The following is a 16,964-nucleotide window of genomic DNA, read 5'->3' as shown; positions in this document are numbered from 1 at the left end:
AAACAACAGACTGGTTCCAAATGGGAAAAGGAGTACGTCAAGGCTGTATATTGTCACCCTGCTTATTTAACTTATATGCAGAGTACATCATGAGAAATGCTGGGCTGGAAAAAGCACAAGCTGGAATCCAGATTGCTGGGAGAAATATCAATAACTTCAGATATACAGATTACATGACCCTTTTGGTAGAAAGTGAAGAGGAACTAAAAAGCCTCTTGATGAAAATGAAAGAGGAGAGTGTAAATTTGGCTTAAAGCTCAACATTCAGAAAACGAAGATCATGGCATGTGGTCCCATCACTTCATGGGAAATAGATGGGGAAACAGTTTCAGACTTTATTTTTTGGTCTCCAAAATCACTGCAGATGGTGATTACAGCCATGAAATTAAAAGACGCTTACTCCTTGGAAGGAAAGTTATGACTAATCTATATAACATATTGAAAAGCAGAGACATTACTTTGTCAACAAAGGTCCATCTAGTCAAGGCTATGGTTTTTCCAGTGGTCACGTATGGATGTGAGAGTTGGACTGTGAAGAAAGCTGAGGGCCAAAGAATTGATGCTTTTGAACTGTGGTGTTGGAGAAGACTTTTGAGAGTCCCTTGGATTGCAAGGAAACCCAACCAGTCCATTCTGAAAATCAGCCCTGTGATTTCTTTGGAAGGAATGATGCTAAAGCTGAAACTCCAGTAGTTTGGCCACTTCATGCGAAGAGTTGACTCATTGGAAAAGACCCTGATGCTGGGAGGGTTGAGGGCAGGAGTAGAAGGGGATGACAGAGGATGAGATGGCTGGATGGCATCGCTGAGTCGATGGATGTGAGTTTGAGTAAACTCCGGGAGTTGGTGATGGACAGGGAGGCCTGGTGTGCTGTGATTCATGGGGTCACAAAGAGTCGGACATGACTGAGTGACTGAACTAAACTGAACATTACTTTTAAGAGAAGAATGACTGCGAACCATTATGCAGTGCTTGTGAAGGCCAGACCTTCTTCTAAGGGCTTTTTTTTTTTTTTTAATTGGAGGAATATTGCTTTATAATATTACATTGGTTTCTGCAGTTCCTTTTAATGAAGCTTTTTTGGCATAGTCTTGTCAAAATATCCTGGCTAACTGCATTAGTTTACTTTTTCTGTAGTGGGGAAGTCATTGAGTTAGTATAGCAGCAGATGTCTCTTTCATCTTCATCATTCTACTGTTTAAATCTTTTCTTTGTTTTTTATAACAAGCATTATATTAAATCTGTTCTAGCTTGATAACTGGGGTAAGGGAACATTTTTCACTGAACAAACAGGAAATCAATCAGTGGAAGATTATCAATGTGCTCAGCATCTCTCTGCCTTTAGAGGAGATTTCACACTTTCTTCTCATCATGTACCATATGCTCCCTAATGAGTCTTTGTGTTAGGTGAGTCCTTGTTGGGTGAGTCCTCACCATGAAATTTATTTTCTGCCACAGTCCCTGACACTGGCCATCTCTCTTGACAGTTCCCTTAATCAAAGAGAGAAGAAATCCACCCAAAGATTGGAATCACTTCTCTCTATATATACTTCTCTTCCAATCACAAAAGTAATTCAAAGTCTGCCCTTAAAAAGACAAAAAAAGTGACTATCCTATTTTTCATTTCTGTGTTATCAATATACTTATCATATCTATTACTTAATATACCTACATTGAAAGAAAAAGTTATTCAATACGTGGGTAACTAAGTGATTCATTCTGCAGCTTTGATTATTGAATTGCATGATGTGGCTTGATGTTATACTCACATGTGTTTAGAGAAAAACTCTTAAGTGTAAAATGTCTGCTATCAGATCAGATCAGATCAGTCGCTCAGTCGTGTCCAACTCCTTGCGACCCAATGAATCGCAGCACGCCAGTTTGTAAATAATTTTATTTTATTGAATATATGATTTCTTAGTGATGTTAGTTTATACTCTGGGGAACATTTCACTGATTAAGCTGTATGCTAGCTTTACCCATGACAACTCTACTATTCACAACTAGATTATTATTATGTTTCAAAACTAGGTTATCATGTATCAAACCGTGTCAACACACAAATATATTTTTGAAAGATTTCTTTTCAGATGACAGACTTCTTCTTTCCTTTTCCAATTTACCATGTAAAAATATTAAGCAATCATTATTAACATTTAATTTTTTCCCACTTGGGGAAAGTAATGGAAGGTGGAAAGCCATGTAGTTAATCTACAGAAAGAGTTAATGGGATAAGAATCCAAAAGGAAGACCATATAAAAAACCAACTGAAGTATTGCAAAGTAGTCAAGGTTTCTGTTTCTGAGTGTGTTTTGTTTACAGTGCTAAATTTAGGAGCATCACATAGTGGTCAGGGCCATAAGCCCTGCAACAGACATCTGTCCATATTCCACTCTCGAATTCTTTGAATTTGAGGAAGATATCTATCCTCAGCTTCTTTTCCTATCATTGAGTTTATAAACAAACAGTTTATTCTAAAAGATAATTCTAATTGACTATTCAGAATATTATATACATGTAATGCAAAAGTGACAGCAATTTTTGTTGTTGTTCAGTCACATCCAATTATTTCCATTCCCATGGACTGTAGCACACCAGGCTTCACTATCACCAGTGTCCTTCACTATCCCCTGGAGTTTGCTCAGATTTGTGTCCATAGAGTCGGTGATGCTATCTAATCATCTCATCCTCCACTTCCCTCTTCTCCTTTTACCTTTAATCTTTCCCAGCTTCAGGATCTTTTCTGATTAGCTAGCTCTTTGCATCAGGTGGCCAAAATATTGGAGCTTCAGCTTCAACGTTCGTCCTTCCAATGAATATTCAGGACTGATTTCCTTTAGGATTGACTTGTTGGATCTCCTTGTTGTCCAAGGGACTCTCAAGAGTCTTCTGCAGCACCACAGTTCAAAAGCATCAATTCTTGGGCACTCATGGCTCAACTCTCACAACCAGATATGACTACTGGATAAACCACAGCTTTGACTATACATAACTTTGTCGACAAAGTGATGTCTCTGCTTTTAAATACTCTGTCTAGGTGTGTCATAGGTTTTCTTTCAAAGAGTGAGCATCTTTTAATTTCATGGTTGCAATAGCTGTCTGTAATACAAAGGTGATAGAAATTTTAGTAGTATTAATAAAGTAATGATTATCCACTAGAGTATGAATCTCTAGGTTTGGGGTGGAGAAGACTACTCATTTCTAATAAAACAGCAACAATCAATTGTTGTGCCATGACCCAGGTTAATGCCAAAGGCACATGAACCCTGGAATGTGCACGAAGGTGACTTTGATCTGGAGGATGAGGTTGCATTAAAATGCTTGTTAGAAAATGAAAGCATCAAGTGAGAAAGACTGCAGCAATTTCCTGAGACCACAAACTTACTGCAGTTTTGCTAAGGATGCTTGACAATCATCTCCATTTTGCAGGATTTTCCAATCCCATGGCCCAAATTCATACATCTTCAACTGTAGGTAATAAATATATTCTTTAAAGTGGTCTCCTACCTCCAGACCTGGTCCATTAAATCTATTATTGGCTCAGTTCAGTTCAGTTCAGTCACTCAGTAGTGTCCGACTCTTTGTGACCCCATAAATCGCAGCACGCCAGGCCTCCCTGTCCATCACCAACTCCTGGAGTTCACTCAGACTCATGTCCATCGAGTCAGTGATGCCATCCAGCCATCTCATCCTCTGTCGTCCCCTTCTCCTCCTGCCCCCAATCCCTCCCAGCATCAGAGTCTTTTCCAGTGAGTCAACTCTTCGCATGAGGTGGCCAAAGTACTGGAGTTTCAGCTTTAGCATCAGTCCTTCCAAAGAACACACAGGGCTGATCTCCTTCAGAATGGACTGGTTGGATCTCCTTGCAGTCCAAGGGACTCTCAAGAGTTTTATCCAACACCACAGTTCAAAAGCATGAATTCTTCGGCCCTCAGCTTTCTTCACAGTCCAACTCTCACATCCATACATGACCACTGGAAAAACCATAGCCTTGACTAGACGGACCTTTGTTGGCAAAGTAATGTCTCTGCTTTTCAATATGCTATGTAGGTTGGTCATAACTTTTCTTCCAAGGAGTAAGCGTCTTTTAATTATTTAATTATTGGCTCATAAATTTGCAAATTAATTTTCAGAAAGCAATGTTTTGGTAGTTTCACTTTTGGGCTCCAAAATCACCATTGATTTCTTCATTGCCTACGGACTAAACTAAGGTTCTTTCAGTCCAGTTCAGTTGCTCAGTTGTGTCCGACTCTTTGTGACCCCATGAATCACAGCATGCCAGGCCTCCCTGTCCATCACCAACTCCCTGATTCCACCCAGTTAGCCTCACTCAAAAAAGCCTTACATCAGCCCCAATTTTCATGTCTAAATCTTGCCTTTATTTACTATCTCTTGTCTGTATAGTCAAAGCTATGGTTTATCCAGCAGTCATTTATGGATATGAGAGTTGTCCCATACAGAGGGCTGAGCATGGAAGAATTGATGCTTTTGAACTGTGATACTGAAGAAGACTCTTGAGAGTCCCTTGGACAAAAAGGAGATCAAGCCAATCAATCTTAAAGGAAATCAGTCCTAAATATTCATTGGAAGAACTGATGCTGAAGCTGAAGCTCCAATACTTTGGCCACCTGATGTGAAGAGCCAACTCCCTTGATAAGATCCTGAAGCTGGGAAATATTGAGGGCATGAGAAGGGGGAGACAGTGGATGAGATGGTTGGATGGCATTATTGACTCAATGGACATGAGTTTGAGCAAACTCTGGGAGACAGCAAAGGACAGGGAAGCCTGGTGTGTTGCAGTCCTTGGGATCACAAAGAGTTGGATATGCCTAAACGACTGAACAACAACATAAATGGCATTACAGCTGATACAAACTTATTTACATACCTTGTCATTACATTCTATCACATATGATGCTACACACTGCCTTGTGTTTCTAACCCTTTGTATTATGTGTCTTATGCATTCCTTGAGTTGGATAATACACTGAGTAAATATTTGAAATCCATGCAATACATAATGTGTGTGAAATACCTAAGATAGCGCTTTGTGTAAAATATATACTCAATCAGTATTTTTTGACATAATGGTTAAGACCACCTGTCAATGTTCAAACATAGGTTGGGAGGCCTTGTGTTAGTGATTACAACCAGTTTAGACAAAAATAAGTCACCACACATACCTTCCTCTCTCCCATCTTCAATGCTCATGGTAATCATTTTTTCTTAAATATATTTCTATACATGGTTTCTCTTTATCTCCTTAGTATTATAAAAGTCTCTATTCTCCTTTATCTGGATAATTGCCACAGTCTTCCAACTGGTCTCCGTTCTTTCAGATCAGCTTCCTATATTTCACTTTGCTCACTGCTTCTGGACTGACAGCACCCAAGTTCTACTCTGTGGATATTGTACCACCTATAGCACAAAATCCAAACTCTTTCACAAGATACTCAGAGCTCATGGGTTCTAAATTTTACCTTCCCCTGTCTTTTGCATTCTATTTTTTAAATTTTATTTTATTTTTAAACTTTACAATATTGTATTTGTTCTGCCATATATCGAAATGAATCTGCCACAGGCATACATGTGTTCCCCATCCTGAACCCTCCTCCCTCCTCCCTCCCCATACCATCCCTCTGGGTTGTCCCAGTGCACCAGCCCCAAGCATCCTGTATCCTGCATCGAATCTGGACTGGAGACTTGTTTCATATATGATATTATACATATTCCAATGCCATTCTCCCATTTTCTACCACATGGAACTACCTAGTGCTTGCAGTTTTGCAATACTGTATTATTCCATGAGGACTTATCTTTGCCCATATAGCAGTCAGACCCTAGAGTAACCCCCAATAATTCCCAACTTCTGGCAGTTACACCTTTGCATAATTCTTGTCCCTGGAGTGTGGTTGGAAACTGTGATTTGCATATAGTCAGTAGAAGATGACATCAAGGTGTAATTTGTATAATGTAACTTTCTCATAAGAGAAAGGATTATATAGTAAAGGTGAAAGGATTCTGCAGATGTGGCTGAAGTTTTATGTCAGTTGATTTTGAGTTAGCAAAAAGGGAAACTGTCATAGGTGGGCCTAACCTAATGAGCTGAAAGCCCTTAAAAGTGAGGGACTTCCTTGCAGGCATTGTAGAGGGAAACATCCATATTTGAAAGGCCCATGGAGAGCCCTGTGGAAGGGAGTCGGGTGTGACCTCAAGAATCATACTGATGCCTCCAGCTAGCAATGCCTCAGAACATCAGCCATCCAGCCACAGGAATATTAATCCTGCCAACAAACCAAATGAGCTTCAAGTTAATTATTCTCTAATTGAGCCTCTAGAGGAGAGTATAGACCAGGACAACCCCTTGACTGCAGCCACAGAGGACCCCAGGCAGACAACTCAGCTAAGCAAGCCCAGACATGAAAGCTACGGGATAATAAATGTGTGCTGTTTTAACCACTAAGGAGGTAGTACTTTGTAACACAGAAGTAGGTGCCTAATAAATCCTACTATTGTCTTTGCCTGAATATGTTTACACCCTACTCTCTACTCAATTCTATAGCCCACTAAAGTAATCTTTTAAAAGTCAACCTAAATGGCACCTCTTCCATGAGTCCTTTTCTTATTTACTACTGTAGATTAATTATACCTGCTCTTGTCCTTTCAGAGTTTTTTCTTCGTATCTTTGTTGATACTAATCAAGTCATATTGGAGTTGATTTTGTACCTCTGTTTGTTTGTCATAAACTACTTCCTTGAGAGCTCAAGTCTAAGTAAACACTCAATGCATGAGTTTGAATATATTGAATAATAAATTAATATTAAATCAGATGCCCAAATGTTGTTTGGTATGTTTATCAGCACAATTTTGTGGATTCTAATAGCACTTGAAATATTTGGTTAATATCTCAAAGTTCCCTGCTTCAAAGAGGATGAAAGGGAATAGAATTCTTACAGAAGGGTAGACAACAGAGATTGAGAAAGTAGTAAAATTCAGGGAGAAGAGACAAGGTTTCATCTTAAAGGATAATTTTTTTTTAAAGTTACAGTTTGATTTAATTTGCTAATATTTTGTTAAGGATTTTTTTTTCTTTTTAATATACATTTATTTTAATTGGAGGCTAATTACTTTACAATACAAGGTTTATATAGCATTGGATTAAGTAATCACTGTATTTCACCACATTAATAACATAAAAACAGAAAATCATTTACCTATCCCATTGAAGACATTTGATAGAATTCCACATCCATTCATGATAAAACATCTCAGCAAACTAGAAGTAGAAAGGGATTTCCTCATCCCAATAGAAGGCATTTTTGGAAAACTTACCATCAACATCATAGTTAATGCTCAAAGACTGAATACCATTCCCTAAGATAGGAAACAAAATAAGTGTCTGCTCTTACCACTTCATTTCATCACTGTTTACTTCAACATTGTTTCTATAGCTGTGTAATAGGCTAGAAAAAGAAAGAAAATGTATGCAGATTGAAAAGGACAACATGATTCTTTGCATTGGAAAACAAACAACACTTCAACCTACTAGAACTGAGTGAATTTATCAAGGTCGCAGGATTCATGTTCAAGATACAAAAAGGATTTGTAGTCATAGATTACTAACAATGAAAAGTTGGAAATTCAAATTTGTGAAATACAGTTTACAATAGTATCAATAAGCATGAGCTAATTTTGGAATAAATTGAACAACAAAAATATATAAATAAATAAAAGTTATAGTTGGATGTGAATATTCTAGTTTAAAGAAATGACCTGATCTTGATAAGAATGACTCTAAATTTTACAGTTACTCTGAAAGGAAATGAAATGAATTAAAATGAAAAGAGTCGAAGAAAATGGTTACCTATGTCTTGAGTTCTAACACAATGTGACTGATGGTGGTTTCATGTAGTCTGATCTATGATATGTGAATTAAACTCTGAACACCACATAACAGGCAGTTAGATTAAGGGGTGATAATATATGCTGAAAGCCTAAACTAAGTACAAGGGGTCTGATACACATCTGCTATGAGGAATGATGAGGCTGGATTTACACATACCCACTACAGTCCACAGAAAGGAAGCAAAGATTTGTCCTCTTTCCCTAGTGACAAGGTTTTTAGAAATGATAACATGTTTTGACAATCCCTGAGATGTAATGCATCATCACAATGCAGTCTTCCCTCTAATCAAAGGAGGATATGTGAACTACTTAGAACTGGTAGAATGTCAGTAGATTCATCCACCATGGTGATACCATATAGTCTGTGAACTGATTTATCCTCAGATGAAGGATTAACTTTATTAATAGAGAACGCAGAAACAGTTTTCAGTTTCAGTTCTAGGGCTTTCATGTTGCATCTTATCTCTGGTTATATAAGCTCACTTCCAAATAGATATTTTGATAGTCATAAAACTATAAATCAGATAAGATAGCAATACATTTATTTTTCAGAGTGATTATTTTTTGCTAACGGTCATATGTGTAGTAATTGACAAGGCAGAACCCAGATCTCCAGAGTGGGCCCTGAGACCTTTTACTCCATAGGAACTGACCACGTGCCAATCAGCCAGCACACCAGCCACCTCCACCCCCCACCCTTCCTATGAGGTGAGTAAGAATCTTCTGTCATGCACGTGCTGACAGATGATTCTCTGAGATGGAACCCATAGAATCTTCATGAACAGTGTCAGCCCTTCATGCCTAGGAAGATGTCTTCTAAAAAGATCCAAGAAAAATAAAGTAAGTGAAAAAAGATCTATATTAAGGAATTTCTTGCCTTTCCACTATTGGCTCTAAAACTGTGGTGTGTCACATCATTCCTGAGTTTCAACTTCCTCATTTGTTAAATTGGGTTAATTATTCCTATCCCATCTGTTTCATAGAGCAATCACGAAAATGAAAGGGATAATATGAGTGATATGGATTTGTAAACCAGTTTATGTCTTAGAAGCATATCCACCATATTCACCATGTATAGAAGGGAGGGGGCTTCAGAATGGGGAACACATGTACACCCCATTCATGTTGATGTATGGCAAAACCAATACAATATTCTAAAGTAATTAGCCTCCAATTAAAATAAATAAATTTATATTAAAAAATGTATGTATGGCGGATTCATGTTGATGTATGGCAAAACCAATACAATATTCTAAAGTAATTAGCCTCCAATTAAAATAAATAAATTTATATTAAAAAAAGAAGTTACTCCTAAATATTTGAGTTGATTATTCAGCAAAAATCCTTGAATTATGAAGCAGATTGTTGGAACTCTTTTTTTCATTCATTAACCTAGATTATTCTGTTTTATGCTTCATAAAATATTAATTTATCCTTTAAAGGATCAGGATTAAGTTACAAAGAAAAAGGATGAAGTCCATTATGATTACACTTCTCCGTATATGGAACCAAATGGTCCTCACTGAGCTGAGAGAGATCAAGCACAAATAACATTTTTTAAAGTCTACTTCAGTATTTTAAAGTAAAGTTTTGTATACATACTAAATATGAGACCTACACAGAGAGAAACTCTTCTACCTCTGCTGCTGCCTCTTGAAGATGAAGACAGGGACCATGACCAGGACTATGCAGCCTCTAGCAGCTAGCCGTGGTCTTCAAAAACTCACAGCCAGCCGTGAACCACAGGCCTCAGTCTTATAAACACAGAGAACTTACTTTTGTCAACAACTCAAATGAGAAGACATGAGTGCTCCTCAGTGTTTCCAGAGAGGAGAACAGCCTGCTGACACCCTGAGCTTAGCTCAGTGAATCCAATGCCGCATTTCCCCCTCAAGAGCTGTCAAATCATCAGTTTGTGTTGTCTTAAGCAATTGAGTTGGTGGAAATTTGTCATGTCAGCAATACAAAACTAATACAACCATGTTAGAGACTATGTATCAAGAACAGAATAGATTCTGCACACTTGAGAATCTGTCTTTCAGTTGTTAGGACATTGTGGCCAGTTCGGTTCAGTCGCTCAGTCGTGTCCGACTCTTTGCGACTCCATGAATTGGAGTACGCCAGACCTCCCTGTCCATCACCAACTCCCAGAGTTCACCCAAACTCATGTGCATTGAGTCGGTGATGCTATCCAGCCATCTCATCCTCTGTTGTCCCCTTCTCCTCCTGCCCTCAATCCCTCTCAGCATCAGAGTCTTTTCCAATGAGTCAGCTCTTTGCATGAGGTGGCCAAAGTATTGGAGTTTCAGCCTCAGCATCAGTCCTTCCAAAGAACACCCAGAACTGATCTCCTTTAGAATGGACTGGTTGGATCTCCTTGCAGTCCAAGGGACTCTCAAGAGTCTTCTCCAACACCACAGTTCAAAAGCATCAATTCTTCGGCCCTCAGCTTTCTTCACAGTCCAACTCTCACATCCATACATGACCACTGGAAAAACCATAGCCTTGACTAGACGGACCTTTGTTGGCAAAGTAATGTGTCTGCTTTTCAATATGCTATCTAGGTTGGTCATAACTTTCCTTCCAAGGAGTAAGCATCTTTTAATTTCATGGCTTCAATCACCATTTGCAGCATTATTGCTGTTCAGAGATATTGTTTCTTGTTTTAGTCACCTAATAAGAGTTAATGTCTCCACCTCCTTGAAGTCAACTCAGCCATGCCACTTTATTGATAGCATGTGAGAAGAGACATATTGTAGCCAGAACTTTGTTTGCTATGTCTTTTTCTACTTTCACTGTGACTAGAGATGTTCCAGATTTGCCTGAATCACTGATGACATCAAGAAAAAGCACAGGCCCCCACTGAGGAGAGACACATGAAGTATGAGTATTTGATAAGGAAAAAGTCTTATTTGTTTGCCATCACTCAGTTTGGGATTTGTTAACTTTCAAAGTGAAGCCAACCTTGCTACCCTGACTGATACACTGACTGACATAAAAAGAGACAAAATCCCAGTGTTCTGACCTTAATGTTAGTCCAGTGGCCAACTTCATGGTATGAGCTTAGATTTGGTTACATGCAGAGGGAGTAGATATAATTCTTGAAATACAAAAACAACAAAAAAGAATTCCACTTCCAGCAAAGGGCACTAAAGACCAGCCATATTACTGAGAACAACTAGAAAAGTCGAACATTAAAAAGTCAACATGAAGGTACCAGGTGGGCACCCAAGGAGTGAAGATATGTGGGGCTTTGACACATAAGGTTGGAGGGTATATCATTCAGCCCCAACACACCACCAACCCACCTGTCCACTGGGATTGTTCACCAAGATTGACAGAGAAGGGTCATAATTATCCTCCACAAATTAAAACAACTGGAAGCAGAAGTCAGTTAAGTCAGAAATTTCTTTAAGAAAAGGAAACAGATCAATTCTCCTTATTTCCAGTACTTCAGTTCCTTAGAGTGAAAACTGAATATGTGAACATGGAACTGTTTCTTCTAGGGAAATATATTCTTATTTATACATATCTCACATAAATTATACTCATATACTAACAAGGTTTTTTCCTGGTAGAGTCTATTTTTTGCAAACCGAAAAGGAGGTTTAAATCTGTTCGGTGAATTTCCTGGTGCTGCCCCACTAACAGGGGCCAGAATTGGGATTTAAAACTGGTCTAACTGGCCCCAGAACCAGAGCTTCTGCTGCTTATTTCACCATTCTCCTACTGCCAATCCCACTGTTCATTTCTATGTGGAAGCTGATAGAAGAAGCAGTGTGCTCACTTGTTCTGCTTTGCAACAGGTGGCACATTTTTGTGCACTCTGTGCAAGTCTGTTGATGACCAGGAAAGTGGCAAGGATATTGAGTTTGGCATTACAAATAACTTTTAGTGAGTAGGAAACTAGACAATATTCATAAATATAGTAATTAAGCAATATACTTCTGAAAATACAGTGTGTCAAAAAGAAATCACAATGAAAATAAAACAATAATTTTAATAACAGTGGGTAAAAATCACATCAAAACTTACAGGATAAAGTTAACTCTAAATTTAGAAGAAAATTAACTGCATTGAAAGGCACAGATTAGAAAGGAAGAATGAAAGAAAGACGTGATAAAAATTACAGCTAAACTAAGTAATTGATCAAAATATAGTAAATCAATTAAAAGAGAAAATTTGTTTTTTTTTTTTTAAAGAATCAATCAAGCTGGTAGAGTTTAGATGATTTTTATATGCAGTTCAGTTCAGTTCAGTCGCTCAGTCGTGTCCAACTCTTTGCAACCCCATGAATCGCAGCACACCAGGCCTCCCTGTCCATCACCAACACCCAGAGCTCACTCACACTCACGTCCATCGAGTCAGTGATGCCATCCAGCCATCTCATCCTCTGTCGTCCCCTTCTCCTCTTGTCCCCAGTCCCCCCCAGCCTCAGAGTCTTTCCCAATGAGTCAACTCTTTGCATGAGGTGGCCAAAGTACTAGAGTTTCAGCTTTGGCATCATCCTTTCCAAAGAAATCCCAGGGCTGATCTCCTTCAGAATGGACTGGTTGGATCTCCTTGCAGTCCAAGGGACTCTCAAGAGTCTTCTCCAACACCATAGTTCAAAAGCATCAATTCTTTGGCCCTAAGCCTTCTTCACAGTCCAACTCTCACATCCATACAGGACCACAGGAAAATCCATAGCCTTGACTAGATGGCCCTTTGTTGGCAAAGTAATGTCTCTGCTTTTGAATATGCTATCTAGGTTGATCATAACTTTCCTTCCAAGGAGTAAACGTCTTTTAATTTCATGGCTGCAGTCACCATCTCCAGTGATTTTGGAGCCCCCCAAAAATAAAGTCTGAAACTGTTTCCACTATTTCTCCATCTATTTCCCATGAAGTGATGGGACCGGATGCCATGATCTTTGTTTTCTGAATGTTGAGCTTTAAGCCAACTTTTTCACTCTCCTCTTTCACTTTCATCAAGGGGCTTTGGTTTCTCTTCACTTTCTGCCATAAGGGTGGTGTCATCTGCATATATGAGGTTATTGGTATTTCTCCTGGCAATCTTGATTCCAGCTTGTGTTTCTTCCAGTCCAGCGTTTCTCATGATGTACTCTGCATATAAGTTAACTAAGCAGGGTCACCGTATACAGCTTTGACATACTCCTTTTCCTATTTGGAACCAGTCTGTTGTTCCATGTCCAGTTCTAACTGTTGCTTCCTGGACTGCATATAGGTTTCTCAAGAGGCAGGTCAGGTGGTCTGGTATTCCCATCTCTTGAAGAATTTTCCACAGTTTATTGTGATCCACACAGTCAAAGGCTTTGGCATAGTCAATAAAGCAGAAATAGATGTTTTTATGGAACTCTTTTGCTTTTTCCATGATCCAGCAGATGTTGGCAATTTGATCTCTGGTTCCTCTGTCTTTTCTAAAACCAGCTTGAAGATCAGGAAGTTCACGGTTCACATATTGCTGAAGCCTGGCTTGGAGAATTTTGAGCATTACTTTACTAGCATGTGAGATGAGTGCAATTGTGCGGTAGTTTGAGCATTCTTTGGCATTGCCTTTCTTTGGGATTGGAATGAAAACTGACCTTTTCCAGTAAAGAAATGAATTTATAATTTAAAGCCTTCATGAAGAACATGCTTGTTTCAGTTTTATTCACTGCTGAATTCTTCCAAGCAATGTACAAAAAAAAAAAAAAAAAAACAATAGAGACACACACACACTGCACACACATATTTTTTTGGATAGTATTAGAAAAAGTCAGTGCACACTTCCTAACTCATTTTATGATCTAGCAGAGATCTTGATAACAAACATTAACAGCAGAAAAGAAATACAGGTCAATATTTTTCATGAAAATTGAATGGAGTTTATAAACTGACCACCAAAGGTAAGATTACCAAGACTGTACTGTTAATACCATGTACTAGCAATATTATAGTAATGAAGAATTTATTAGGTGCTCTTGGGAGTGTAAATTATGTTAGATCTCTTCTGGAAGCTTCTGGCCGCATCTTGTATAATGTAATATATTTGTGCAATTCAGCTCCTAGGTAAACACAACTCGTGACATAAAATAAAATTCTAAGAGCAATTTTGTTTATAAAAACTCCAATATATGGAAATAGAACTGCCTTATGATCCAGCAATCCCACTGCTGGGCATACACACTGAGGAAACCAGAAGGGAAAGAGACACGTGTACCCCAATGTTCATCGCAGCACTGTTTATAATAGCCATGACATGGAAGCAACCTAGATGTCCATCAGCAGATGAATGGATAAGAAAGCTGTGGTACATATACACAATGGAGTATTACTCAGCCATTAAAAAAAAAAAAAAGAATACATTTGAATCAGTTCTAATGAGGTGGATGAAACTGGAGCCTATTATACAGAGTGAAGTAAGCCAGAAGGAAAGACATCAGTACAGTATACTAACGCATATATATGGAATTTAGAAAGATGGTAACAATAACCCGGTGTACGAGACAGCAAAAGAGACACTGATGTATAGAACAGTCTTATGGACTCTGTGGGAAAGGGAGAGGGTGGGAAGATTTGGGAGAATGGCATTGAAACATGTAAAATATCATGTAAGAAACGAGTTGCCAGTCCAGGTTCAATGCACAATACTGGATGCTTGGGGCTAGTGCACTGGGACGACCCAGAGGGATGGTATGGGGAGGGAGGAGGGAGGAGGGTTCAGGATGGGGAACACATGTATACCTGTGGCGGATTCATTTTGATATTTGGCAAAACTAATACAATTATGTAAAGTTTAAAAATAAAATAAAATTAGAAAAAAAAAACCTCCAATATAAATTAGATAGATGGATAGAGTAGAGACTATTCATATGTTACAAAATGAGAAAGAATGTATTGGTACAAGTAAACCACACAGAGAAATCTCACAAAAAAAAGCATGCTAATTGGATAAGTATTAAAAAAATGAAAAACAGTAAACCTTTCTAAGGTGTTTGGAGTTTGGGGTTAGATTAGAATTGAGAAGGAACACTAAAGCTGGCACCGTGATTCAGACCTGATTTCACTGATCTGTGCATTTCCTTGATCAGGGGCTGAATGAACTGTTTTCTTTACTGTTCTGTAAATATGTTATAATTCAATGAAAATTTATAAATAAATTTCAAATACTAAAGCATCACTTAAGTTATTCAAATATAATAATACAATCTGAGACTACATAGTGAATTGAGAAAAGAAATAAGAAATCAACATTCTGGGAATTTGCTTTGCTGTTCACTTCAGTTCAGTTCAGTGGCTCAGTTGTGTCCAACTTTGTGACCCCACGGACTGCAGCACTCCAGGCCTCCCTGTCCATCACCAACTCCCAGAGTTTACTCAAACTCATGTCCATTGAGTCAGTGATGCCATCCAACCATCTCGACCTCTGTCGTCCCCTTCTCCTCCTGCCTTCAATCATTCCCAGCATCAGGGTATTTTCCAATGAGTCAGTTCTTCGCATCAGGTGGCCAAAGTATTGGAATTTCAGCTTCAGTCCTTCCAAAGAATATTCAGGACTGATTTCCTTAAGGATTCACTGGTTGGACTTGCTTGTTGTTCAAGAGACTCTCAAGAGTCTTCTCCAACACCACAGTTCAAAAGCATCAATTCTTCTGCACTCAGCTTTCTTTATGGTCCAACTCTCACATCCGTACATGACTACTGGAAAAACCATAGCCTTGACGAAATCAGACTTTGTTGGCAAAGTAATGTCTCTGCTTTTTAATATACTGTCTAGGTTGGTCATAACTTTTCTTCCAAGGAGCAAGCATCTTTTAATTTCATGGCTGCAGTCACCATCTGCAGTGATTTTGAAGACCAAAAAAAAAAAAAAAAAAGTCTGATGCTGCTTCCACTGTTGCCCCATCTATTTGCCATGAAGTGACGGGACCAGATGCCAGGATCTTAGTTTTCTGAATGTTGAGCTTTAAACCAATGTTTTCACTCTCCGCTTTCACTTTCATCAAGAGGCTTTTTAGTTCTTCTTCACTTTCTGCCATAAGGATGGTGTCATCTGCATATCTGAGGTTATTGATATTTCTTCCGCAATCTTGATTCCAGCTTGTGCTTCTTCCAGCCCAGTGTTTCTCATGATGTACTTTGTATATAAGTTAAATAAGCAGGGTGACAATATACAACCTTGACGTAGTCCTTTCCCAGTTTGGAACCAGTGTGTTGTTCCATGTCCAGTTCTAACTATTGCTTCCTGATCTGCATACAGGTTTCTTAAGAAGCAGGTCAGGTGGTCTGGTATTCCCATCTTTTAAAGAATTTTCCACCGTTTATTGTGATCCACACAGTCAAAGGCTTTGGCATAGTCAATAAAGCAGAAATAGATGTTTTTCTGGAACTCTCTTGCTTTTCTGATGATCCAGCACATGTTGGCAATTTTATCTCTGGTTCCTCTGCCTTTTCTAAAATCAACTTGAACATCTGAAAGTTCATGGTTCATGTAATGCTGAGGCCTGGCTTGGAGAATTTTGAGCATTACTTTACTAGAGTGTGAGATGACTGCAATTGGGTGGTAGTTTGAGCATTCTTTGGCATTGTCATTTTGGGGAATGGAATGAAAACTGAGTTTTTCCAGTACTGTGGCCTACTGAGTTTTCCAAATTTGCTGGCATATTGAGTGCAGCACTTCCACAGCATCATCTTTTAGAATTTGAAATAACACAACTGGAATTCCATCACCTGCACTAGCTTTGTTGGTAGTGATGATACCTAAGGCCCACTTGACTTTGCATTGCAGGATATCTGGCAATGGTGATTGATCATACCATCGTGATTTCTGGGTCATGAAGCTCTTTTTTGTACAGTTCTTCTGTGTATTCTTGCCACCTCTTCTTAATATCTTCTGCTTCTGTTAGAAGATATCCTCTTAATATCTTCTGTTAGTCTGGAATTAAATTTGTAATTAAAACTATATATATTATTACAGTAATGGACTTCTAGGGTTGATTTTGGTTTGGAAATCAGACTGAGTGTGCTTTAATAAAGTAGAATGAATATCTGTCACTTTTCAAAATTAGTTGACCTTAG

This window comes from Bos indicus x Bos taurus, chromosome 23, assembly GCF_003369695.1.
Source record: "Bos indicus x Bos taurus breed Angus x Brahman F1 hybrid chromosome 23, Bos_hybrid_MaternalHap_v2.0, whole genome shotgun sequence".
In the NCBI taxonomy this organism is placed as follows: Eukaryota; Metazoa; Chordata; class Mammalia; order Artiodactyla; family Bovidae; genus Bos; species Bos indicus x Bos taurus.
This window is presented reverse-complemented; position numbering follows the sequence as displayed.